Here is a 25,018-nt window from a genome sequence, read left to right on the forward strand (position 1 = left end):
CCACCTCCCGCTCATGCCCCGTGTCTGCACTGTTGGAACAGGGCAGACACAGGGCATGAGCGGGGGTGGGGGCCCTACCTTGCCTTACCCCCGCTCATGCCCCGTGTCTCTCCTGTTCACCCCCGCTCATGCTCTGTGTCTGTCTCCCTCCTTTTCCCCCCGCTCATGGCTCGTGTCTCCCCTGTTCACCCCCACCCCCTGCTCATGCCCCGTGTCTGTCTCCTGTTCCCCCACCCGCTCATGCCCCGTGTCTCTCTCTTGGTGCTCCCCACCCCCCGCTCATGTCCTGTGTCTGTCTCCTGTTCTCCCCACCCCCCGCTCATGCCCCGTGTCTGTCTCCTGTTCCTCCCACCCCCCGCTCATGCCCCGTGTCTGTCTCCTGTTGCCCCACCCCCCGCTCATGCCCCGTGTCTGTCTCCTGTTCTCCCCACCCCCAGCTCATGCCCTGTGTCTGTGCCTGTTGCCCCCACCCCCGCGTCTCTCTCCTGTTGCCCCCCACCCCCGCTCATGCCCCGTGTCTGTCTCCTCTACCCCCCACCCCCCGCTCATGCCTGTGTCTGTCTCCTGTTCCCCCCACCCGCTCATGCCCCGTGTCTCTCTCCTGTTGCCCCCCAGCCCCTGCTCATGCCCCGTGTCTGTCTCCTGTACCCCCCTCCCCCCGCTCATGCCCCGTGTCTGTCTCCTGTTCCCCCCACCCGCTCATGCCCAGTGTCTCTCTCCTGTTCCCCCCACCCGCTCATGCCCCGTGTCTCTCTCCTGTACCCCCCCACCCCCTGCTCATGCCCCGTGTCTGTCTCCTGTTGCCCCCCACCCATGCCCCGTGTCTGTCACCTGTTCCCCCCACCCCCCGCTCATGCCCCGTGTCTGTCTCCTATTGCCCCCAAACCCCCGCTCATGCCCCGTGTCTGTCTCCTGTTCTCCCCACCCCCGCTCATGCCCCGTATCTGTCTCCTCTTCTCCCCACTCCCCACCCCCCGCTCATGCCCCGTGTCTGTCTCCTGTTCTCCCCACCCCCCCGCTCATGCCCCGTGTCTGTCTCCTGTTGCCCCCCACCCTCCCTCTTGCCCCGTGTCTCTCTCCTGTTGCCCCCCACCCCCTGCTCATGCCCCGTGTATGTCTCCTGTACCACCCACCCCCGCTCATTCCCCGTGTCTCCCTCCTGTTGCCCCCACCACCGCTCATGCCCCGTGTCTTCCTCTTGTCCCCCCTCCTATGATGCCCCTTGTTGACCTCTTGTTCCCCCACCCCCTGCTCATGCCCCGTGTCTTCCTCTTGTCCCCCCTCCTATGATGCCCCTTGTTGACCTCTTATTCCACCCACCCCCCGCTCATGCCCCGTGTCTCCCTTCTTCCCACTCCCCGCTCGTGCCCTGTGTCTCCCTTCTCCCCCCCGCCACCTCCCGCTCATGCCCCGTGTCTGCACTGTTGGAACAGGGCAGACACAGGGCATGAGCGGGGGTGGGGGCCCTACCTTGCCTTACCCCCGCTCATGCCCCGTGTCTCTCCTGTTCACCCCCGCTCATGCTCTGTGTCTGTCTCCCTCCTTTTCCCCCCGCTCATGGCTCGTGTCTGCCCTGTTCACCCCCACCCCCTGCTCATGTCCCGTGTCTGTCTCCTGTTCCCCCCACCAGCTCATGCCCCGTGTCTGTCTCCTGTTCCTCCCACCCCCCGCTCATGCCCCGTGTCTGTCTCCTGTTGCCCCACCCCCTGCTCCTGCCCCGTGTCTGTCTCCTGTTCTCCCCACCCCCAGCTCATGCCCTGTGTCTGTGCCTGTTGCCCCCACCCCCGCATCTCTCTCCTGTTGCCCCCCACCCCCGCTCATGCCCCGTGTCTGTCTCCTGTACCCCCCACCCCCGCTCATGCCCCGTGTCTGTCTCCTGTTCCCCCCACCCGCTCATGCCCAGTGTCTCTCTCCTGTTCCCCCACCCGCTCATGCCCCGTGTCTCTTTCCTGTACCCCCCCACCCCCTGCTCATGCCCCGTGTCTGTCTCCTGTTGCCCCCCACCCATGCCCCGTGTCTGTCACCTGTTCCCCCCACCCCCCGCTCATGCCCCCTGTCTCTCTCCTGTTGCCCCCCACCCCCCGCTCATGCCCCGTGTCTGTCTCCTGTTGCCCCCACCCCCCCGCTCATGCCCTGTGTCTGTCTCCTGTTCTCCCCACCCCCGCTCATGCCCGGTATCTGTCTCCTGTTCCCCCCACCCCCCGCTCATGCCCCGTATCTGTCTCAGGTTCCCCCCATCCCCCGCTCATGCCCCGTGTCTGTCTCCTGTTCTCCCCAGCCCCCCGCTCATGCCCCGTGTCTGTCTCCTGTTCTCCCCACCCCCTGCTCATGCCCCGTGTCTCTCTCCTCTTGGCCCCACCCCCCGCTCATGCCCGTGTCTGTCTCCTGTTGCCCCCCGCTCATGCCCCGTGTCTCTCTCCTGTTGCCCTCCACCCCCCACTCATGCCCCGTGTCTGTCTCCTGTACCCCCCAACCCCCGCTCATGCCCCGTGTCTCTCTCCTGTTGCCCCCCACCACCACTCATGCCCCGTGTCTTCCTCTTGTCCCCCCTCCTATGATGCCCCTTGTTGACCTCTTGTTCCCCCCACCCCCGCTCATGCCCCATGTCTTCCTCCCGTCCCCCCTCTCCTCGCTGATGCCTTGTGTCTTCCTCCTGTTCCCTCCCACCCCCTGCTCATGCCCTGTGTCTCCCTTCTTCCCCCATCCCCCGTTCATGCCCCCTGTCTTCTCCCCCCCACTCCCCGCTCGTGCCCCGTGTCTCCCTTCTTTCCCTCTTTCCCCCAACCCCCCGCTCATGCCCTGTGTCTGCACTGTTGGAACAGGGCAGACACAGGGCATGAGCGGGGATGGGGGCCCTACCTTGCTCTACCCCCGCTCATGCCCCGTGTCTCTCCTGTTCACCCCCGCTCATGCTCCGTGCCTGTCTCCCTCCTTTTCCCCCCACTCATGGCTCGTGTCTCCCCTGTTCACCCCCTGCCCCTGTGTCTGTCTCCTGTTCCCCCCACCCGCTCATGCCCCGTGTCTCTCTCTTGTTGCCCCCCACCCCCCGCTCATGCCCCGTGTCTTCCTCTTGTACGCCATCCTATGATGCCCCTTGTTGACCTCTTGTTCCACCCACCCCCCGGTCATGCCCCGTGTCTCCCTTCTTCCCCCCCACCCCCCGCTCATGCCCCGTGTCTTCCTTTCCCCCCCACTCCCCGCTAATGCCCCGTGTCTCCCTTCTCCCCCCCCAGCCCCCGCTCATGCCCCTTGTCTGCACTGTTGGAACAGGGCAGACACGGGGCATGAGCGGGGGTGGGGGCCCTACCTTGCCCTACCCCCGCTCTTGCCCCGTGTCTCTGTCCCCCCACCCGCCGACCCCCACTCTTGCCCTGTGTCTCTTTCCCCCTCCCGCCCACTCCCGCTCTTGCCCCGTGTCTCTTTCCACGTCCCGCCCACCCCCGCTCTTGCCCCGTGTCTCCCTCCTGTTGCCCCCACCACCGCTCATGCCCCGTGTCTTCCTCTTGTCCCCCCTCCTATGATGCCCCTTGTTGACCTCTTGTTCCCCCACCCCCTGCTCATGCCCCGTGTCTTCCTCTTGTCCCCCCTCCTATGATGCCCCTTGTTGACCTCTTATTCCACCCACCCCCCGCTCATGCCCCGTGTCTCCCTTCTTCCCACTCCCCGCTCGTGCCCTGTGTCTCCCTTCTCCCCCCCGCCACCTCCCGCTCATGCCCCGTGTCTGCACTGTTGGAACAGGGCAGACACAGGGCATGAGCGGGGGTGGGGGCCCTACCTTGACTTACCCCCGCTCATGCCCCGTGTCTCTCCTGTTCACCCCCGCTCATGCTCTGTGTCTGTCTCCCTCCTTTTCCCCCCGCTCATGGCTCGTGTCTGCCCTGTTCACCCCCACCCCCTGCTCATGTCCCGTGTCTGTCTCCTGTTCCCCCCACCAGCTCATGCCCCGTGTCTCTCTCTTGTTGCTCCCCACCCCCCGCTCATGTCCTGTGTCTGTCTCCTGTTCTCCCCACCCCCCGCTCATGCCCCGTGTCTGTCTCCTGTTCCTCCCACCCCCCGCTCATGCCCCGTGTCTGTCTCCTGTTGCCCCACCCCCTGCTCATGCCCCGTGTCTGTCTCCTGTTCTCCCCACCCCCAGCTCATGCCCTGTGTCTGTGCCTGTTGCCCCCACCCCCGCATCTCTCTCCTGTTGCCCCCCACCCCCGCTCATGCCCCGTGTCTGTCTCCTGTACCCCCCACCCCTCGCTCATGCCTGTGTCTGTCTCCTGTTCCCCCCACCCGCTCATGCCCCGTGTCTCTCTCCTGTTGCCCCCCAGCCCCTGCTCATGCCCCGTGTCTGTCTCCTGTACCCCCCACCCCCGCTCATGCCCCGTGTCTGTCTCCTGTTCCCCCCACCCGCTCATGCCCAGTGTCTCTCTCCTGTTCCCCCCACCCGCTCATGCCCCGTGTCTCTCTCCTGTACCCCCCCACCCCCTGCTCATGCCCCGTGTCTGTCTCCTGTTGCCCCCCACCCATGCCCCGTGTCTGTCACCTGTTCCCCCCACCCCCCGCTCATGCCCCCTGTCTCTCTCCTGTTGCCCCCCACCCCCCGCTCATGCCCCGTGTCTGTCTCCTGTTGCCCCCACCCCCCCGCTCATGCCCTGTGTCTGTCTCCTGTTCTCCCCACCCCCGCTCATGCCCGGTATCTGTCTCCTGTTCCCCCCACCCCCCGCTCATGCCCCGTATCTGTCTCAGGTTCCCCCCATCCCCCGCTCATGCCCTGTGTCTGTCTCCTGTTCTCCCCAGCCCCCCGCTCATGCCCCGTGTCTGTCTCCTGTTCTCCCCACCCCCTGCTCATGCCCCGTGTCTCTCTCCTGTTGGCCCCACCCCCCGCTCATGCCCATGTCTGTCTCCTGTTGCCCCCCGCTCATGCCCCGTGTCTCTCTCCTGTTGCCCTCCACCCCCCACTCATGCCCCGTGTCTGTCTCCTGTACCCCCCAACCCCCGCTCATGCCCCGTGTCTCTCTCCTGTTGCCCCCCACCACCACTCATGCCCCGTGTCTTCCTCTTGTCCCCCCTCCTATGATGCCCCTTGTTGACCTCTTGTTCCCCCCACCCCCGCTCATGCCCCATGTCTTCCTCCCGTCCCCCCTCTCCTCGCTGATGCCTTGTGTCTTCCTCCTGTTCCCTCCCACCCCCTACTCATGCCCCGTGTCTTCTTCTTGTCCCCCCTCCTATGATGCCCCTTGTTGACCTCTTATTCCACCCACCCCCGCTCATGCCCTGTGTCTCCCTTCTTCCCCCCATCCCCCGTTCATGCCCCCTGTCTTCTCCCCCCCCACTCCCCGCTCGTGCCCCGTGTCTCCCTTCTTTCCCTCTTTCCCCCCACCCCCCGCTCATGCCCTGTGTCTGCACTGTTGGAACAGGGCAGACACAGGGCATGAGCGGGGATGGGGGCCCTACCTTGCCATACCCCCGCTCATGCCCCGTGTCTCTCCTGTTCACCCCCGCTCATGCTCCGTGCCTGTCTCCCTCCTTTTCCCCCCACTCATGGCTCGTGTCTCCCCTGTTCACCCCCTTCCCCTGTGTCTGTCTCCTGTTCCCCCCACCCGCTCATGCCCCGTGTCTGTCTCCTGTTCCCCCACCCACTCATGCCCCGTGTCTCTCTCTTGTTGCCCCCCACCCCCCGCTCATGCCCCGTGTCTTCCTCTTGTACCCCATCCTATGATGCCCCTTGTTGACCTCTTGTTCCACCCACCCCCCGGTCATGCCCCGTGTCTCCCTTCTTCCCCCCCACCCCCCGCTCATGCCCCGTGTCTTCCTTCCCCCCCACTCCCCGCTAATGCCCCGTGTCTCCCTTCTCCCCCCCAGCCCCCGCTCATGCCCCTTGTCTGCACTGTTGGAACAGGGCAGACACGGGGCATGAGCGGTGGTGGGGGCCCTACCTTGCCCTACCCCCGCTCTTGCCCCGTGTCTCTGTCCCCCCTCCCGCCGACCCCCACTCTTGCCCTGTGTCTCTTTCCCCCTCCCGCCCACCCCCGTTCTTGCCCCGTGTCTCTTTCCCCCTCCCGCCCACCCCCGCTCTTGCCCCGTGTCTTTCCCCTCCTCCCGCCCACCCCCACTCTTGCCCTGTGTCTTTCCCCCTCCCACCCCCCCCGCTCTTGCCCCGTGTCTTTCCCCCTCCCGCCCATCCCCGCTTTTGCCCCGTGTCTCTTTCCCCCTCCCGCCCACCCCCGCTCTTGCCCAGTGTCTCTTTCCCCCCCGCTCTTGCCCCATGTCTCTGTCCCCCTTCCCGCCGACCCCCACTCTTGCCCTGTGTCTCTTTCCCCCTCCCACCCAACCCCGCTCTTGCCCCGTGTCTCTTTCCCCCTCCCGCCCACCCCCGCTCTTGCCCAGTGTCTCTTTCCCCCCCGCTCTTGCCCCATGTCTCTGTCCCCCCTCCCGCCGACCCCCACTCTTGCCCTGTGTCTCTTTCCCCCTCCCACCCACCCCTGCTCTTGCCCCATATCTCTTTCCCCCTCCCGCCCACCCCCGCTCTTGCCCCGTGTCTCTTTCCCCCTCCCGCCCACCCCCGCTCTTGCCCCGTGTCTCTTTCCCCGTCCCGCCCACCCCGCTCTTGCCCCGTGTCTCTTTCCCCCTCCCGCCCACCCCCGCTCTTGCCCCGTGTCTTTCCCCTCCTCCCGCCCACCCCCACTCTTGCCCCGTGTCTTTCCCCCTCCCGCCCACCCCCGCTCTTGCCCCGTGTCTTTCCCCCTCCCGCCCATCCCCGCTTTTGCCCCGTGTCTTTCCACCTCCCGCCCTCCCCCGCTCTTGCCCCGTGTCTTTCCCCCTCCTGGCCACCCCCGCTCATGCCCCGTGTGTCTCTCCCCCCGCTCATGTCCCGTGTGTCTCTCCCCCTCCCGCTCATGCCCCGTGTGTCTCTCTCCCGACCCCCCGCTCATGCCCCGTGTGCCTCTCTGCCACCCCCCACGTCGCGCTCATGCCCCGTGTCTCTCTCCCCTTCCCCCCAGCCCCACGCTCATGCCCCGTGTCTGTTCTCCCCACCCCCGCTCATGCCCCGTGTCTGTTGTTCCCCCCAGCCCCGCTCATGCCCCGTGTCTGTCTCCTGTTCCCTCCACCCCGCGGTCATGCCCCGTGTCTATCTCTTGTTGCCCCCCACTCCTCCGCTCATGCCCCGTGTCTGTCTCCTGTTCTCCCCACCCCCGCTCATGCCCCGTGTCTGTCTCCTGTTTCTCCCACCCCCGCTCATGCCCCGGGTCTGTCTCCTGTTGCCCCCCACCCCCTCCGCTCATGCCCCATGTCTGTTCTCCTGTTCCCCCCACCCCTCGCTCATGCCCCGTGTCTTTCTCCTGTTCCCCCCACCCCCCGCTCATGCCCCGTGTCTCTCCTGTTGCCCCCCACCCCCGCTCATGTCCCGTGTCTCTCCTGTTGCCCCCCACCCCTCGCTCATGCCCTGTGTCTGTCTCCTGTTGCCCCCAACCCCCGCTCATGCCCCGTGTCTGTCTCCTGTTTCCCCCCACCCCCCGCTCATGCCCCGTGTCTCTCTCCTGTTGCCCACCCCCCCCGCTCATGCCCCGTGCCTGTCTCCTGTACACCCCCACCCCACGCTCAAGCCCTGTGTCTGTCTCTTGTACCCCCCACCCCCGCTCATGCCCCGTGTCGGTCTCCTGTTCCCCCCACCCGCTCATGCCCCGTGTCTCTCTCCGGTTGCCCCCCCGCTCATGCCCTGTGTCTGTCTCCTGTTCCCCCTACCTGCTCATGCCCCGTGGCTCTCTCCTGTTGCGCCCACCCCCTGCCTCGTGTCTGTCTCCTGGACCCCCCAGCCCCCGCTCATGCCCCGTGTCTGTCTGCTGTTGCCCCCACCCATGCTCCGTGTCTGTCTCCTGTACTCCCCCACCCCCCGCTCATGCCCCGTGTCTCTCTCCTGTTGCCCCCCACACCCTGCTCATGCCCTGTGTCTGTCACCTATTGCCCCCCAAACCCCCGCTCATGCCCCGTGTCTGTCTCCTATTGCCCCCCAAACCCCCACTCATGCCCCGTATCTGTCTCCTCTTCCCCCCACTCCGCACCCCCCGCTCATGCCCCGTGTCTGTCTCCTGTTCTCCCCATCCCCCGCTCATGCCCCGTGTCTGTCTCCTGTTGCCCCCCACCCCCCCTCTTGCCCCGTGTCTCTCTCCTGTTGCTCCCCACCCCCCGCTCATGCCCCGTGTCTGTCTCCTGTTCTCCCCAGCCCCCCGCTCATGCCCCGTGTCTGTCTACTGTTCTCCCCACCCCCTGCTCATGCCCCGTGTCTCTCTCCTGTTGGCCCCACCCCCCCCGCTCATGCCCCGTGTCTGTCTCCTGTACCCCCCAACCCCCGCTCATGCCCCGTGTCTCTCTCCTGTTGCCCCCCACCACCACTCATTCCCCGTGTCTTCCTCTTGTCCCCCCTCCTATGATGCCCCTTGTTGACCTTGTTGACCTCTTGTTCCACCCACCCCCGCTCATGCCCTGTGTCTCCCTTCTTCCCCCCCACCCCCCGTTCATGCCCCGTGTCTTCTCCCCCCCACTCCCCGCTCGTGCCCCATGTCTTCCTCCCGCCCCTCCTCTCCTCGCTGATGCCCTGTGTCTTCCTCCTGTTCCCTCCCACCCCCTGCTCATGCCCCGTGTCTTCCTCTTGTCCCCCCTCCTATGATGCCCCTTGTTGACCTCTTATTCCACCCACCCCCAGATGTGATGTCATCTTTGATGTCCTGGGTGTTAGTGTTAGCAGTGCACGGTGGCGCGAATTATGGTTGCTTATCTTACCATAACTGCCGAATTTCAGGGGTTTTTTGTTTTTACTTTGAACCATAACGTCCCTTTAAAAAAGTTTTTTTTACTGAATATATATATACATATATATATATTGCAACACTTAATTGTCTATTTGTAACCTTGTATGTTTTTAGGAAATCATAGAATGTATATGGATATCATACATTGCTTTATGTATTGTGCACCAACAGGAATCCTTGATTAATAACGAAAGGCTCGAACATACATTTCATAACTCCATGTGTGATCTGGGATAGGTGAGGGCCATTTTATTTCAACATATACGATCAATGTCATGGACTTGAAGCAAATGTATCATCCCTTCAGATGGCTTAGCTGCATGGGTGAAATAGGGTGGCACACGGGCTTAGAATATATGTCTGGCACTTCTACCGGGGAATAGGGTTGGGGATCATCCACAGCATATATCATTAATGTGGGGGTCTGCGAGAGGACAGGACAAGTATTATGGAAGCAGCGTGTTTTTTCAGACCCCAGCATCAGCACAGTCATCTGCAGGTCATTGATGGACTGCGGAAGGTGAAAGATACAGTGTTTGTAATGTAGCTTGTTAGTGCCTAGTCTCCCGTGAGAACAGGCTTGCAGCAGAGCCGCCAAGGGGAGGAGGGTGAGGGAAGTGCTGGGCTCGCTCTACGCAGTCAGGAGGGGGAGAGCTGCAGCCCTGCAGACTGCTTGCATTAGTGGGGCCTAAATCTGTTATTTTCAAATGTAGTCTAAGGGTGTCACAAAATGGAGTTGGTTGTATGCTACAGGGTGAGCCGTGCAGCCCCATGTGTCGGCTCTCAGCAATCCCGCATCCCGGAGTGCATATATGGCTGTTGGGTGAGTCATTGGCTGCACGTTGGTGTGGAATGGAGGGGATAGGGCGCCTAAAGACCTTTCCTCACATACATTTAGCCGGAAGTGACCATAGAATACATATGATGGGAACATAGAGGAACAGTCGATCAGGACACAGTCGCCATGGGAATTGGAGTCCTGACTACAGCGCAGTTTTCCTTATTTTCCCCTGCATTCACCACAGGAGAGAAAAGGTGCAATGAAATGCCTGACACCAGAGGGGAGACGAATAAGCCCCTTCCCTACTTTCTGTGTACATCTGTTTGTTGGTTGAAGGGTACATCTTTTTTTGGGTCTCCCCTATGATTCTGAGCCTTGCAAATGCCGCCCGGTGTCCGCAGACTAAATCGCTGTCTGCCGACTCCATATCTGACAATTGGTTGGGGCGTATAATATAAGGAAGTTGTAGCAGAATAAACGGGCACTAGTAAAAACCTATGAAAAAACGTTGTTAAAGGGACTTTATGGTTAAGTTACACTAACAAAAACCTATGAAATTCACTGAAAAAATGTGTTAAAGGGACGTTATGGTTAAGTTGCACTAACAAAAACCCATGAAATTCACTGAAAACATTTTGTTAAAGGGACGTTATGGTTACAAGTAAAACCAAAAACACTTGAAATTCAGCATTTATGGTACGCTAAGCAACCATAACTCGCACCACCTCCGTACACTGCTAAAACTAACACCCAGGACATCATAGATGACATCACATATGAAATTGTGATAAAAAGTCTCTAAAAGGGGTTGTGTTTATAGCGTTAGTAACACAATGTCAGGGGTGATCAGGAAATCTATCATGAAGTACTTAATGTATTTAACAATGTACTCATCTCAACACAACATAATATTGGAGTGTTGTTGTAAGTACTGGAACCTAATCATACATACACATAAGCAATGGGCACAGCATGCACAATAGTAATACAACATTCTTTATTTGGTAATTCTGGACAGTCAAATAATGAATGGTGCCTTGTTAGAGTTTTCAGCAATGATAAACATGGAATAGATAGCTAATAGCTAATAATTGAAGACTTACTACATACTTGTTTTAGTACAAACAATACACATCAACACCTAAAATGCATACAAATCTGAGGCACACACAAGGTAACTTAAGTAAGGTGGAAAGAAACAACACCACCAAAAAATGACAGTAACATTAGACTTGATCATGAAGAACACAAATTATTTGTGTGTTTGAGGCTTGCTTATTTTCCATGTATGTGTACCATGAACTGAGGTCAAATCCTAAGGAAAGTGCCTTAACAACATACATGAGGGTTAATGTGTACATATGTAACACCTTTTAATGTGTAAAATAGTCTCTGTCCGTGAACAAAATCATGTGCCTTACATAAGTCAGTGAATAAAAAGAAATGGTCCGGTGATGTCATCAATGACAATTGTGAATTCATCTCTGATGTCCTGGGTGTTAGTCATCGCAGTGCACAGAGGTGGCGCAAGTTGAGATTGCTTAGTGTACCATAACTGGTGAATTTCAAAGGTTTTTCGGTTTTACTTGTAACCATAACGTCCTTTTAACAAAGATTTCTCAGTGAATATATATATATGTCATTTTTTTTTTTTACATACATATATATATATTGTCTTGTCCTAGGGCACTACTGACTGGTATAGCCGCTTTATGAAATAATAGAATGATGGTCCTGCTCAAAAGGGATATATACTGGATCCTTCTATGTCCCTATTAAAAAAAAATACACTAGCTCTAGTTCCTGTTAAGGCACTGAAATAGCTCTCTCTCCCCTCAATGCATTCATTGCATTAAGGTGAGATTGCTGGCTTTGGAGCTTTTCAGAACATTTTCACTGTGAATTGCTCTTTACAACCAGTTTCTATTCCCTATGAATTCCTTCTTTTTCAGGCGCGAGCACCTCTTAGTTACCACCCCATACGCCTGATGCACAGTACATTTATGGTATTCATTACCATTTCATTTTATGATACAAAAGCATCCCTAAGATTTGCTGCAGAATACATTAAGTCTGAATTCCAGATTGGCAATACTTATGATTAACAGTTCACAAGTCCTAATCATACATAAATCATGAAATGTGTTATCTTTATGACCTGAATTGCAAATAATTTATATCAGCCAGACTTTATTTCATCTTGAGCTGTCGGTAGAATAGTTGATTCATGTTTTGCATAATTTTTTGCCTCTTATTGAGTTTGCTTCTTTGTACTGCACATGCAAGTAAAAATGTACCCAATTTTTATCATGTAATATTTACCGCAGGCGTGGACGTAATATGCTTTCCTAGTTTAAAAATACATGTATTCAAAATAACACGGTAATCTTCAGAAATTGTATCCCCGTGCAGGTTGTTTTGCAAATGAAAGCTCAATGGCAGCGTGTAATCCCTGCTCAGATATATCGTGCAGGGTGCCATGTGTCAACCAGCAGTGCTGATTTTAGCAGATGCTCTCACACAGTCTGTACAGTGTTATGGTATAGTATAATGTTAGGCATTTTATATATAGCGCAACATTTGCTATTTTCATGGCCTCCTGATGCTACCATTGCTCTTTGCTGCATGATGCAGCTCTTTCCGGTTAGGCCAACGTCAAAAACATAGATTCTTATTGTGAGGAATTGCCATCTGGCAAGGGTGCGAAGTGCAGGCTTTTTTGATTTTTATTAACACATACAATGGGGGTAATTCCGTCTCAAAAAGGGGTAATCTGCCAACCAGATTCCTCCTTTCCAATTGACTCCATGCCAAATGCATGGTGCACTCATGCGCTGCTGCATCAATAGTCTGTTGTGACACCCACTCTACTCGTGGCACAGAGCAGGATCAAAGTTCATGAGGTGCCCACTTGACAGCTGCAGAGACAGCCAAGTTTTTGTGGCACATAAGCAACATTTATGATATGCTCCACTGTACTTAAAACTGTGATGTTCATAAGCCACCCATGCTGTGGGCAGGGAAGACTCTAAATAAAAGCAAAGCCTATATTTAGGCATAGTGCATGGCACTACTTATGATCACAACCGTCACATTCCAATTGATATTGCACATGTGTCAGCTCCTTTTAGCCAGCTCACTATGGAAGGCGATGTGTACTCTGATCGGCTTGGTGTAACCCACCAAATGGCAGGACGAAAACCTCTTTGATCTCTTTGTGAGGGGAGGTAACAACCTCCTGCCGGGACAGCCACACGTCCAGGGCTTGAGCATCAACAGAGCACATCCATTCAAAAGGAGTAGCCACACACCAGGCTGCTGCATCTCTAAAAGTCTTTGTTCTCAGTAAGAAGGGCAGGATTATGATAGGCAGTAAGGCCGTGGTTAATGAGAGAAGGTTTCTACCATCTTGATCCTCACTGTCCCTCCGTCTCTTTCCTATCCCATCCACCTCCTCTGGAGCAGCATACCTTTGGGTATGACATCAACAGATCAAAGTTCACTCCATCTCATAGCCAGTATTAGACCACTAAGGCAGGCTAGCTTTAGTCCAATCACATGAGGACTTTTGCACTTTAAAGAAGGGGTCTTCCACCCCTTCAATAGATTTGTTCAGTTCTTCTTGGGTCCTTTAAGGCTGCCGATTCATTCTGAAGATCTCATTGCACCTCCTCTGGGAGAGTCGTACTCTCCAAAGCCCTTAGCCTGAGGTGAAGAAGGAATCATCCATGCCAGATGGACGATATGCCCCGTACCACTCTCAGGGCACATTGGGAGTCAACATTGCTGTGGATCAGGACCTACCATTCTGCACAGGAATCTCGTGAGCTGGGAGAGCAGACCCAGAACAGAATCAGCATATCCTTGAGTTCCCCTGAAAGGGCCTCAGAGCAACTGGAGGACCAGACAAGTTGAAGAATCATGTTCACTGAACTGCTCGCTATGTGTTCACTGCACCTGGAACAAGAGGGAAGTTGCTAGCACTGGTTGTTGTATCCCCTCCACCAATCAAAACTTTGCTTGCACCTTTGACCAGCTCGACACAGAATTGTGTCCCAGCCAAAGCTCGTCACCTGGTAGGCCCTAAGTGAGTGCTCAATGCTGGCACTCGAACCGAATCTGGTTAAAACTACGGCTCGGCTCAGCAAGCCCTTGAACTGCAAACTCATCAGTCGCACATTGAAACCCAAGATCACTAGTTCAATGACCATCAACTGCTGACTCAAACCGCTGGATCATCAGTCATCGACCCCTCCCAGCGGCTAAAGCCTGACTCGGTTGGCCAACTGCAAAGCATTTCTGGGAATGCCCGACCTGCATCCTTGAAGAGCCACTGTTCTACCAAACAGAGCACCCGCATTCACCCCTACATGACGCCTGCTTGCTGCTGGGGCCTCCACGATCCTATGTGTCTGAACTGAGCCTTATCATCTCGCATCTACATTTGACACCAGGTCTGACTCTGTCAGCCCACCAATAACTGAATCCAGGTACTATTGACTTTGAACTGCCACTTGAACCCTAGAGACTGGTTAGGTCATGATCGCTCCGGTTTTCTACCAATATTTCCTTTTTGTGGTTAGTACTTTACTTACCACCCTTGAACCACACTTTGAGTGCTGCTTTTATCCAGTCTATCGCATCCTCTCTGCTCTTCCTTTGGGGTGAAATTTTGTACAGTGTTTCTTTCCATTCTATGTGCAGATGGTGTGTTTTAATTCAAGTGTTTATATTTGTACAGAACCTTGTTTGGACAATCCCTTTATTTTGAACTGTGATAATCAGTGGGCTTCATTATACGTTTGCTTGTCCAGAAACAAGGGTACTGGTAATCTCACCGGCACTCTTGTTTCCGGATCGTCAAACTCAGAGTCTGCCTGCTGTGGCAGCTGCACCCGACAGGTCTGACCCGGTGGGCGCAGTGGCCATCGTAAGCAGACCAGTCACGGATGCACCAGCACCATTAGCAACATTTTACAGGTGCCTGACTTCTTTGGCCGCCGGACTTGGAATCTCCTGATGGGACCAGGAAGTCAGGTGCTGGTAAAATGTTATGAGTCTGGCAGCAACCCTCCGGTAGCACCGGCAGGGTTACCGCCAGACTCGTAATGAGTCCCACAGTGTTGTTTGGGTCACTACTGCTTCACCTTCACATCTCTCTTAAGAGCATGGCATTCCTTCAGCCCACGTTACCAAAAAAGGCGAAGGAGGTATATCTCTTAACTGTTGATGTTTTACCTTTGAGATCGTTTTGTGTTTTGGTTTGTTTTGATTTGTAGTAGTGTGGGGACAGAGTGGGCCATTTTATCCCTACTCATCCTTGTACTCCTGCAGGGCAGAATCCAATTCATCACACTTAACGGCAGGATACATTTGTTTGGATAGTTTAAATAAAGAGGCCAGGCTTTGTGAACTCCCTCAATCATGGACATCAGGGTTGGTTGCAGCTGCTCATTTGTGCTTTAGATGTGAGTGATTTCAGTGACTGAGTGATTAGGTATCAGGCCTTCCTTCTGTGACTCCCTGGTGTCAGCATGCATGGTCTGGTTCATAGTATTTATGACTCTGATTGTGAGCTTGTGTGTGCCAGGACTGGTTCTTCAGAGGCTTAGTTCATTAGCATAGCAATAGCATATAGAAATGGCGCAACTGCTATTATGGGTGAAAATATTTTGAAACTTAACATGCATTAGCACCAGGGGTGGTGGAGCCAGCCAATCTGCTTGCTCTGATCGAGGGCTCAATTCCAATATCCAAGCCCACTTGTTCCGAGCAACTTGAAGGCTACCTTCCTGCCCAGCCATCTTCCCACTGCCCTCCCCTCCTCTCCCATCTCATCCATTCCCACCCCTCTTCCCTATTTGCCTGATTAATTTGGTGGCAGCACCCATGCTTCGCATCTCTGCTGGCTAGCATGGAAATGAGAGAAGGTCTCTGCCTGGACCCCGCTTTCCATCTCCATGATGGCCATCTTTGTTAAGTATTTTGTTTTTATGAATCGCATAAACTGCTCATTCAAACACAATTACATTACTGTCTGTCAGCACCCCGGGTTTCCATATTGAAAGCCTGGGGTGTTAATGGCAATATAACTCGATACAGAGGGCGGGAAAGGGCTGGTAAAAGCATCAGGGCTCATCGTCAAGACCCTTTTCCTATAACTTGAGGCATGGGCTGTTACCAGCCGATCCTCTATGCCAAATGGGTTTTTATTGCAATATTCATGAATGAAAGGCACCAGGCCAACATCCTGTGTACCCTCCTCTATTCAGGTCTGGATAGATGACAATGGCACTCACCAGATCTGCCCGATACATCATTGGAGCGCAATGTGTATTGGACATGTGCCCAAATCCAGCTCCTGACAAAGACCATACGAGCGCCATGGCAAAAAAGGCATAAAAGTGAGTCTGCTCTGTTTTCATGTTCACTGTGTAAGGGGGCAGCAAAGCAGAGTTTGCATCTCCGCTTGGCTTTCCTGCTCCGTATTGGAAGAGCACCCAGGGTTTTATGCCGTCATAAAGTATTAATGCACCAAGGGTTTTATGCCATCACAAGGTATTAATGCCGGAGTTAAACCAATGGATTCCAATGGAATACACCTCACATTTAGACTTTGAAATTATCAGGTGCATTCCGTTGGAATCCATATTAGTAACCCGGCGAGAGACAATCTGAATGCAACAAGCAACAAGAGCGGCAACCAGGACGGCACCAGGTGGGTGGGGCTTGCTAAGTGGGGAAAAAGAGCGGCAACCAGGAAAGCACCAGGTGGGCGCGGTCGGTGGCACTTAGGCCAGGTGACCTAGATCCATTTGCACCTGCTCCCCATCTTCAAAGGAAAAGAGCTTTCAAAAGCTTGTTTTCAAAAGCTTGTGTTTATCATGCCTGGAGATCAAAATCAGATGGCAGCCTGATGAGTTGGCATTGGTATGGTGATGCTGGCAAGTAGGCTCACTGCCAGAGGGTAGTGGGAACAGCTGTGTGGTGGGAGCTTTGAGCTTTGGTGCAATTCACCTGTTGGTGGGTGTTGAATGTCACAATTGACTTTGAATGAGACCTGCTGTGTCAAGAATGTTTGGGTAGTTTTCTGTTGCAAGATGTCTGCCTAGTATGTAGAGTTCCCTTTCAGTATGTTGGCCTGAAGCTGTATGTTGCATCCTGTTCCTAGCTGGCCAGCACAATAGATATCCTTTTCCTGTCACAAGGCTGCAGCAGAATATTTAACCACCAGTGACAGGATGGAGGTGCACAATTAATTAGGCAGTCACTCTCAACTCAGGGAATTCCTTTCCCCCCAGCAAGGTGACACGCACCCAAAGCGCTTATAAAGATTCAACTTTAGTGAGTCCTCCAACCCGTCTTGCACCACCCCAACAAATACCCTCTGCACTACCAATGAGCTAGGAACCAGGCCAGTTTATATTAAGAATATATATTTATTTATGTTTTGGCAAAGTATCATAGGCAATCACAAAAACATCAAACACCAATGCTGTGGCACTACACAATATCACAAATTCAAATTTCTTGTACCAATTGACTAACCTAGGTTTAAAGGACTTTCAGTTGCTATGAAACACTTGTGTATAAGCGCGTTACAAATGCCATATCACATCATATCATATCATATCATATCATATCATATATCATATCACAGGTAAAATGTCGAAGTTTGCAGTCACAATTTACATAAAATGTCTTGCAAATAAGGAAAAATACAAAACACACAGTGATTGCTTCATTTGGCACAATACTCCTTTCTCCCAGCAACCCCCAGCCTCCAGGCATCAATTAGATATGACCCCTCTGATCTGAAGGCAAGGTACAGGGAGTGGGAACACAATGGAAAATCGTTTTAGGATTTTTATTTAGGTCAAATGCAATGCTTTGGGATTCTGGTTTGGACTAAAAGTGAACATTAATTTTGCACATTTTGTCTTCAAAGGGAATGCAAGGTGTTGGTATTTTCGTTTTGGGGACACTAGTACATTCAATTGAACATCAGGTTTACCCAATTACATTACAGACTAGAGTCATTTACAGTGCACTGGGATAATCCTTTGCCAATTTTGAATTTTGATAAAAAACATCACCCCTTGATGAATGACCTTATGGGAATTCATTAAATTATGTTTTTAGCTAATTGTGCTAAAGGTATACGCGCTTTCACCTCCGCTCCCACTAATGGAGATCACCCACCAATGCAAATGTAAGGGTTAAACAGACAGATTCCAACACTATTCAATGTAACTGGATTGAGTGTTCTGCTATAGAGAATTCATTGATTTAACTTTTTAGTTTACTATGGACAGGGTCTACCCTGTTTTGACCCACCTCCTTCACCCACTAAGGGGAAGGTATTAAGGCAGGTAGCTCCCCACACAATTGATAGCTTTGGGTTATATCTACTTACATGAGAGATCTCTGTTCTTAGCTCAGGAGGCTAGCCAGATCACAGGACACTCTTTCAGGCAGGCCGCTCACACCTCAAGCCTCTATCCACCAGCCAGGTCTCTTCAGCCACAGGCCTCTCTCAGATAGGGTTCCCAGATTTCCAAGCAAATTCCCTGAGTCTCCTTCGCTCCCTCTCTCATCTAGGTAGGCCTTGATTTAGCTTTGTTCCCCTGGCAAGGTGGTGCCACAATGGATTAGGCAGCTCTCCTGGTCTCTCCCCCGAGTGGTTTTCTTGCAAGTCCCCTCTTAGTTTGGAACATGCCAAGATATTTACTGATGACACTCCATTATTATTATAATAAAATTCCCATGCTAAGGATTGGCCAGCTCTCTCCATCTCCGTTCCCCCAATATTCTTACTGCCTGCTAATAGGACAAGGAGTTAGAGGGTGTGAATGATGAAGGCTGAGGGAGAAAAAAGATTCATCATTCCAAAATGTGTTTAACATCTTCAGTGTCCTTAAAATCTAACATGGCAGCTATCCTAATGTTTCAGGATATTGCCAGCACATATATATTTTGAATTCTTTATTTTATGACACGTCGGAAAATACTCATCATAACTCAGCAAACCCTTCCTGGGGAACTATCTTTTTCATCAATTTACTCGTAAGCCGAAATAGTCACAAATCTGCCTCTTCCTGATTCAAACCTTACTTCCATAACCTATCATCCCACCAACTTTCTATTCCGTCAGAATTATGAGAAGGCCGGGATCATAATTGTCTTCATAACTGAAGTGGTATCCACCACATAAAATTCATTTTTACATGGTCCTGATGGGCTTCTTATGAGTATGATTCTGGGATGAGCTCACTGGGACAAACAATGGGCCTCATTCAAGGCTGGCGGTAGCCGGCTGCCGCATTTTTTTTTTTGCCACCCAGGAATGGGCAATTACTGGGTAATTCCTGGGGCGCTGGAAAATATTCTTCCCCATTCGCATTTCAGCCCCATAGGGCTCAATGGGAATGGGGAAGATGGATGCACCTGGACCTTTATCAACGGTGCCGGTGCATCCGAAATGCTCTGTTCGTGGGTGCCGGCATGGCTACCAGGTCAGACCTGGTGGCCGCAATAGCACCTGCGGGCAGAACTCCTAGTTTGGAGGTCTGGGAACTACGTTACCAGCATGCTTACCAATACCGTAGTTCCCAGACCGGCAAACTTGTAATGAGTCCCAATGTGCTTTCTATTAAAGAAAAGGTGACACAATGTTAATCATATGGCAAGGCCTCCCATGTGTCCCTTAGTTTCATATAGCCCCCGCCAATTCTTAGGTTGCATTTCAACATCGCCACCTGACCCGAATATCTGCTTATCCGCAATCTGTTTCATACACAATGGGCCTCATTATAAGTTTGGTGGTAGCCTTGACAGTGAAATCAGCATGCAGGCGCCAAACTTCTGAAAATTTCCGGCGCCCGTGAATGGACAATTATTGGGACATTCTGGCCCCACCAGACCCGGTATTTGCCCATTTGTGGACGCCGGAATAAAGATGCTCCCCATTCCCATTCGGCCCTATAGGGCCGAATGGGAATTGGGAGGTCAGATGCACCGGCACTGTTGATAACGGTGCCGGTGCATCTGACATGCTGTGCTCGTGGGTGCCTTTCTGCCCGCCAGGTCGCACCCGCAAGCACAACTTATGGTTTGTTGGTCCAGGAACTACAGTACCGTATTTCCCGGACCGGCAAACTTATAATGAGGTTCAATGATTGATCATCCATTAGTGGCTCTGAAGCCATTTATTGAGGTTGAGTTAGCCCTGAAAAGGTCATTTCTGTTGGCCACTAATGCACAGTTAATGGGGAAACTTGACCTTATAGTTCATTTCTGCTGGCACAGACCTTTCAGTTCAGTGGTGAAAACATCAGCTGCATCCATACTTCAGAAAATGCAGCTTTAAACCATCAAGATGTGCTTATATCTGGGTATGTGGTTTAAAATACAATCCTTCTGGTCTACTATATTATTAATCTTATGTACACAGATAGGCCACAGTTAACATAGGAACCCAGTGTTCAGTTCCACAAAAAATGAAATAGGCCTTTCTCTTTACAGGCTGTTGTTTTATATGATGAAAATGAAGTCTCTTTGTTCCTGATAAACACAATATGTCACTTGACTTTATTTCTTTAATGTCAGTCATCATTCCTCCTTGGTATTTTTCACATGCCTATCCTTGCAAAGTATATTTTCACATGTGTACTGCTGCAGTTTTGAATCTGTCAAAAGGTGCCTTTTCCCAGTTTACACGAGTCAGCATCGGCGGTACCACCATGTATTTATTAGCCATTCATTTTGCATACTCATCAGTTTTAAGCTCTCAGGTAGATTCCCCTTCATTTGCGCACCTACCCATTTTAGTGGAGTTGCCTAGACCTAATTCTTTCCATTTCACTAGGCTTTATGTCAGAAATCACGTTTTTGTACTGGCTTTTATATGTTAATGGAACTCCACATTAGCCAGCTTCACTCTCACAATAGGGGTCTAGCATTGCCTCTCAATCTATGTCACTCTGAGGCTGTCTTTTCATCCCACACACCTTGTTGGTCGTCTGGGGCTCCTGCAGGTGTTTCGTGTGGGGTCTCTTGGGCATCTTTGTTCTAGGGGTTGTGCCACAGTTCAATCTCGTAATTGTGGTGCAACAATAATTGCCTTCAGAGTAGCTACCATCCTGTTAGTAGCCCAAGGGGCCTGCCAATTTTTCATCATAACGAGACAGAAATGTCTCAACACAACCCATAGGTGCACATGGCAGTTGTCAGCCATTTCAGACACCATGACACTATGGTCTTGCCCATTTCTGGGACCTTGTGCTTTATGCTATCGGTTATCTCTACTGCAGTAATGCTCTAGGTTTCCATGCCTTCTGTCATACGGGCCTGCCTGGACATTACTACCTCGTTGCACAGACCCATTCCCCAATATGGACTTATCAACGACCTTTGGTCTGTATTACAACCTTTATCTCTTTGAATCTCCTCCTCTCAGATGCGACAGGCTAATTTGTATGTGTGGGTCAAGGCTGAAGTTGTATCGTGCCTGCGGCCATTGTTAATGGACATTCAAAGTAATGTGGGGTGCTCAGTCTCCAAAATCCTTTACCTGCACAGGTCCTTCTTGCTTGGTTTCCTTCATACCATTATTCAACACTGCACCAGGGTGGTTGATAGGCAGAATCCTGTGCAGTTCCCTTGGGGACCACTGCAAGAAGATTAAGACTACAGAAGTAAGCAGTAAACCCAATTGGTAGCAGTCTGTACCACCCAGATTTACCTGGTAGCTGTGGCTGAGCAGTCAGACTTCTCACAAGAAGAGTAGGGCAGTATACAGAGGATACACAATAGGGCTAAAAACACAGTAGAGCAAGCAAACACTGACCAGAGCTTGGTATCAAAAGTATGTGTTTATTTAACACATACTTAATGAAATACACAAACCCCAAAAAATCCAGCAAAGCTGCTCGGGGACTCACTCGGTTTGGGAAATTAGCCTTATAAGAGAATTCTCCCTAACACTCACCCCCCCCCCCCCCACAGACTAAGGATCCACTCCTGGATGAATCTCATACCTCTAGTCGGTTACAAACATCATAGAGAGACCATCAGCATTTTGGTGGTGACACCTTGACCTGTGTTCAATGGAAACATCAAAGGTTTTCCTTTGTAAGCTATATAACCTACAAACCCTTTGAGGAACATCTTCCTTTTTAAATCTATAGGGGATCTGGATGACCAGTCACTCTGAAGTTGGTACAACTTCTGAACCTGTGATAGGCTTTTGCAAGGAGTCCTTATAAAGGATTCCGTTAGATCTAGGGGGGCCTCCAGGGTTCCTCACCACCTCTCTGTTGGGAGCAGGTTGGGGCTCAGGCCTCTTGGTTGGAGGGGTTGGGGTTAGGCAATGTACCTGCTTCCCATTCCTCTTAGATCTTACCTCACCTACTTTAGGAGTTTCCCTCCGAATACTAGCATTTGAGTTGGAGTCTTCAGTAGAAGGTCCAACAGTCGGAAGGTTTTTGGCCTTAGACTTCTCTTTTCTGGTTTTCCACCAGCACTGAGAATTACCAGTTCTCTTAGGCCTAGAGAGGGGTACAGTTGGTCTATCCACCTCTTCCTCAGAAGCAGGGGGGGTCAGAGACTCTAAAACTGGGGGAACAATGATGGAGCTTGGTTTGGGCTCCCATTTCCCTAACATACTAGCCTGAAATGTTCCTGGGTTAGAGGTTAACTCACTAACACCAGGGCTTGTAGTGGGGTTCTCTGTAGAGGTTGCCACAGGCTTAGAGTGGTCCCTTAAAGTGGTCTCTCTAGCCAATTTGGTTAGGTTCTGCTGCTCCATACTGGGAGGCCTGGGGGTACTGGACACTATTCCTAAAGTTCTTAGGTCATTCCCCAACAGGACTCTCCCAGGTACCTCAGTCTGAACACTGACAGGAATCCTCACTGCCATGTTATTACACTGAATGAGGGCTGGTAGAATAGGAACCATCTGGACAGGGCCTCCAGAATTTCTAGTGGGAACTTTGGGTGCCTTAGCAACATCCTCAGGTTTGAAAAAGCTTTCATCCACTACTGTTCTGCTGGCCCCAGTGTCTCTCCTGGCAGGAGTATCCTGGCCATTGACAAGAACACTGTCCATGTAATATATTTTAGAGTTTGCTGGTAGGGAGTCATAGATCTCCCTATTCTATTTGCTAACCAGACCCATGGACTCTAAGGATACAGTTGCTTGAAGACTCAAGGGGTCTTCAGCAAAGACTTCAAAGTGAGCACTAGCCACTTGTAATTCCTCCTCAGGAGTGACGGCTGAGGAGACTGTGCTGATCCCTGCAGGTCTACCCTTACATTTGGGATCTCCTTTGACATGGTCAGTTGCCTTACAGACATAGCAAGTTCCAAATGCTCTTTGGAATGGTGGCTTGTTCTGACCACCTTCTGGTTTGGGACCAGAAGGTACACTAGCCTGATGGGGTTTCCCTGGTGGTTTACCCTGGTTATTTTGTTGTTTGTGGCCCTCTTTGGTATGGGAGGTATTAGAATTCTCTGGATTCTCTTTTGGTGGCTGCCTTCCCTCATCCTTTTTCTGAGTTACCCCTGAATCCTTGTGAGTAGCCCTGTTGGCAACCCACAAGTCAGCAGCCTTAGCTAGCTTCCTGGGATCTATTTCCTTTGAATCAGCTAAGTGCTGTCTGAGCTCAGGAGAGCAGGCATCATAAATTGACTCCCACATAACAAGATTTCTCTTTCCCTCATAAGTGTTCACTCTGTAACCCTTAATCCATCCCTCTAAGTTCTTCAAACTTTCATTCACCCAGGTAGCCCAAGGGGTACCATCATGCTTTTTGAGGGCCCTAAACCTCTTAAGGTACTGGGAAGGGGTCTTCTCAAATCTAGCTATTAAAGCTAACTTCGCACATTCATAGTCCATCCTATCCACCTCCCAAAACTCCATTACCACATCAGATGCAACAGGTGGGAGCCTAGAGAACAACCAAGGAAGCAACTAATTCTCTGTGATGTCCTGGAGCCCATGATTATACTCAAACATAGCCAACCAATCTAACACATCCAACTTAGGTTCATACATACCCACAATCACTTTAGGCATCCGGGGTCTTTTGGGACTGAAACTCCGAGAGGATCTGGGGAGAGAAGCATTTTCCACAGACAATTTATTCATCTCTAGCTCATGTTTGAGCTCCATTTCTCTGAGCCTTAGTTCTTGGTTCTTTTGTTCAGATTGCGCACTAATTCTTTTGAACTCTAATTCAAGTCTCATTCTTTCTAGTTCAATGAATGCAGGACTTAATGTGGGACCTGACAAAGGTCCGGTAGACACAGCTTGAGGGGCTAGAGCAGGCAGAGGCCCAGTGGGGACAGTTACATTCGTCTCACCTTCCTCTTCTGAATCTACAACAATATTATTAACACTTTGATCCATATTAACTTCATTACTGTTGTCTACATTTGCTGGGGAGGTAAGCTCATCTGAACCACTACCCAGACTTTGGTTTTCTAACAATCTTTCTATCAATTCTATTTTCTTGCCTTTTACAGGGAGATTCTTATGTCTACAAAGGGCTCTTAAACAATCATCTGTATTTGCAGTAAGAGACTCCTGGCTGTAACTTTCCATAGCTGATTTGTTAGAAAATAACCTTTTCTAGTGCTAAGCTTTGTGGTTACTTGCACTAAAGTATCAGAAGCACTCTACAATGTATCCTCAGTACAAATCCCACCGCTGCCACCAGTGTTAGGCAGAATCCTGTGCGTTCCCTTTGGGACCACTGCAAGAAGATTAAGACTACAGGAGTAAGCAGTAAACCCAATTGGTAGCAGTCTGTACCACCCAGTTTTACCTGGTAGCTGTGGCTGAGCAGTCAGACTTCTCTCAAGAAGAGTAGGGCAGTATACAGAGGATACACAATAGGGCTAAAAACACAGTAGAGCAAGCAAACACTGACCAGAGCTTGGTATCAAAAGTATATAATTATGTATTTAACACACACTTAATGAAATACACTAGCACTATAAATCAAAGCAAGTTCAAACACAATCATAAAAGTATACACACCTCCCTTAAGAATTATTAGACAAGTCTAAGTCAAAACACCACTCTTTGTAAAAACAGATGCGAGTGCGTAACTTAGATGGCACTCCAATAATTAAGTAAAAGGGAGAGAAAAAGGCAGGTCATGAAAATAAAATAGTTCCCAACACTTTTTTTAAGACCAAAACAAGTTAGTGAAGGCAGAGTCTACTGTAGAGCCAAAGTTCATAGGCCAGGTCTACTTTAAATGGAGCAAGGTGAAATGTGCCCAAGATCACACAGTTTAAAATGCATTCAAGTCTTTGTAAAAATGTTCAAAAGAGGTTGGGTTGATTCAGAAGGTAAAGTTAGAAAGTCTGGGGGCCAACCCAGTTGGAAAGCCAAGGATTTAAGGGTCACCTTTAGCAAACCGTAGAAAGGGAGGCC

This window comes from Ambystoma mexicanum, chromosome 5q (assembly GCF_040938575.1).
Source record: "Ambystoma mexicanum isolate Mex_15411 chromosome 5q, UKY_AmexF1_1, whole genome shotgun sequence".
Taxonomy (NCBI): domain Eukaryota; kingdom Metazoa; phylum Chordata; class Amphibia; order Caudata; family Ambystomatidae; genus Ambystoma; species Ambystoma mexicanum.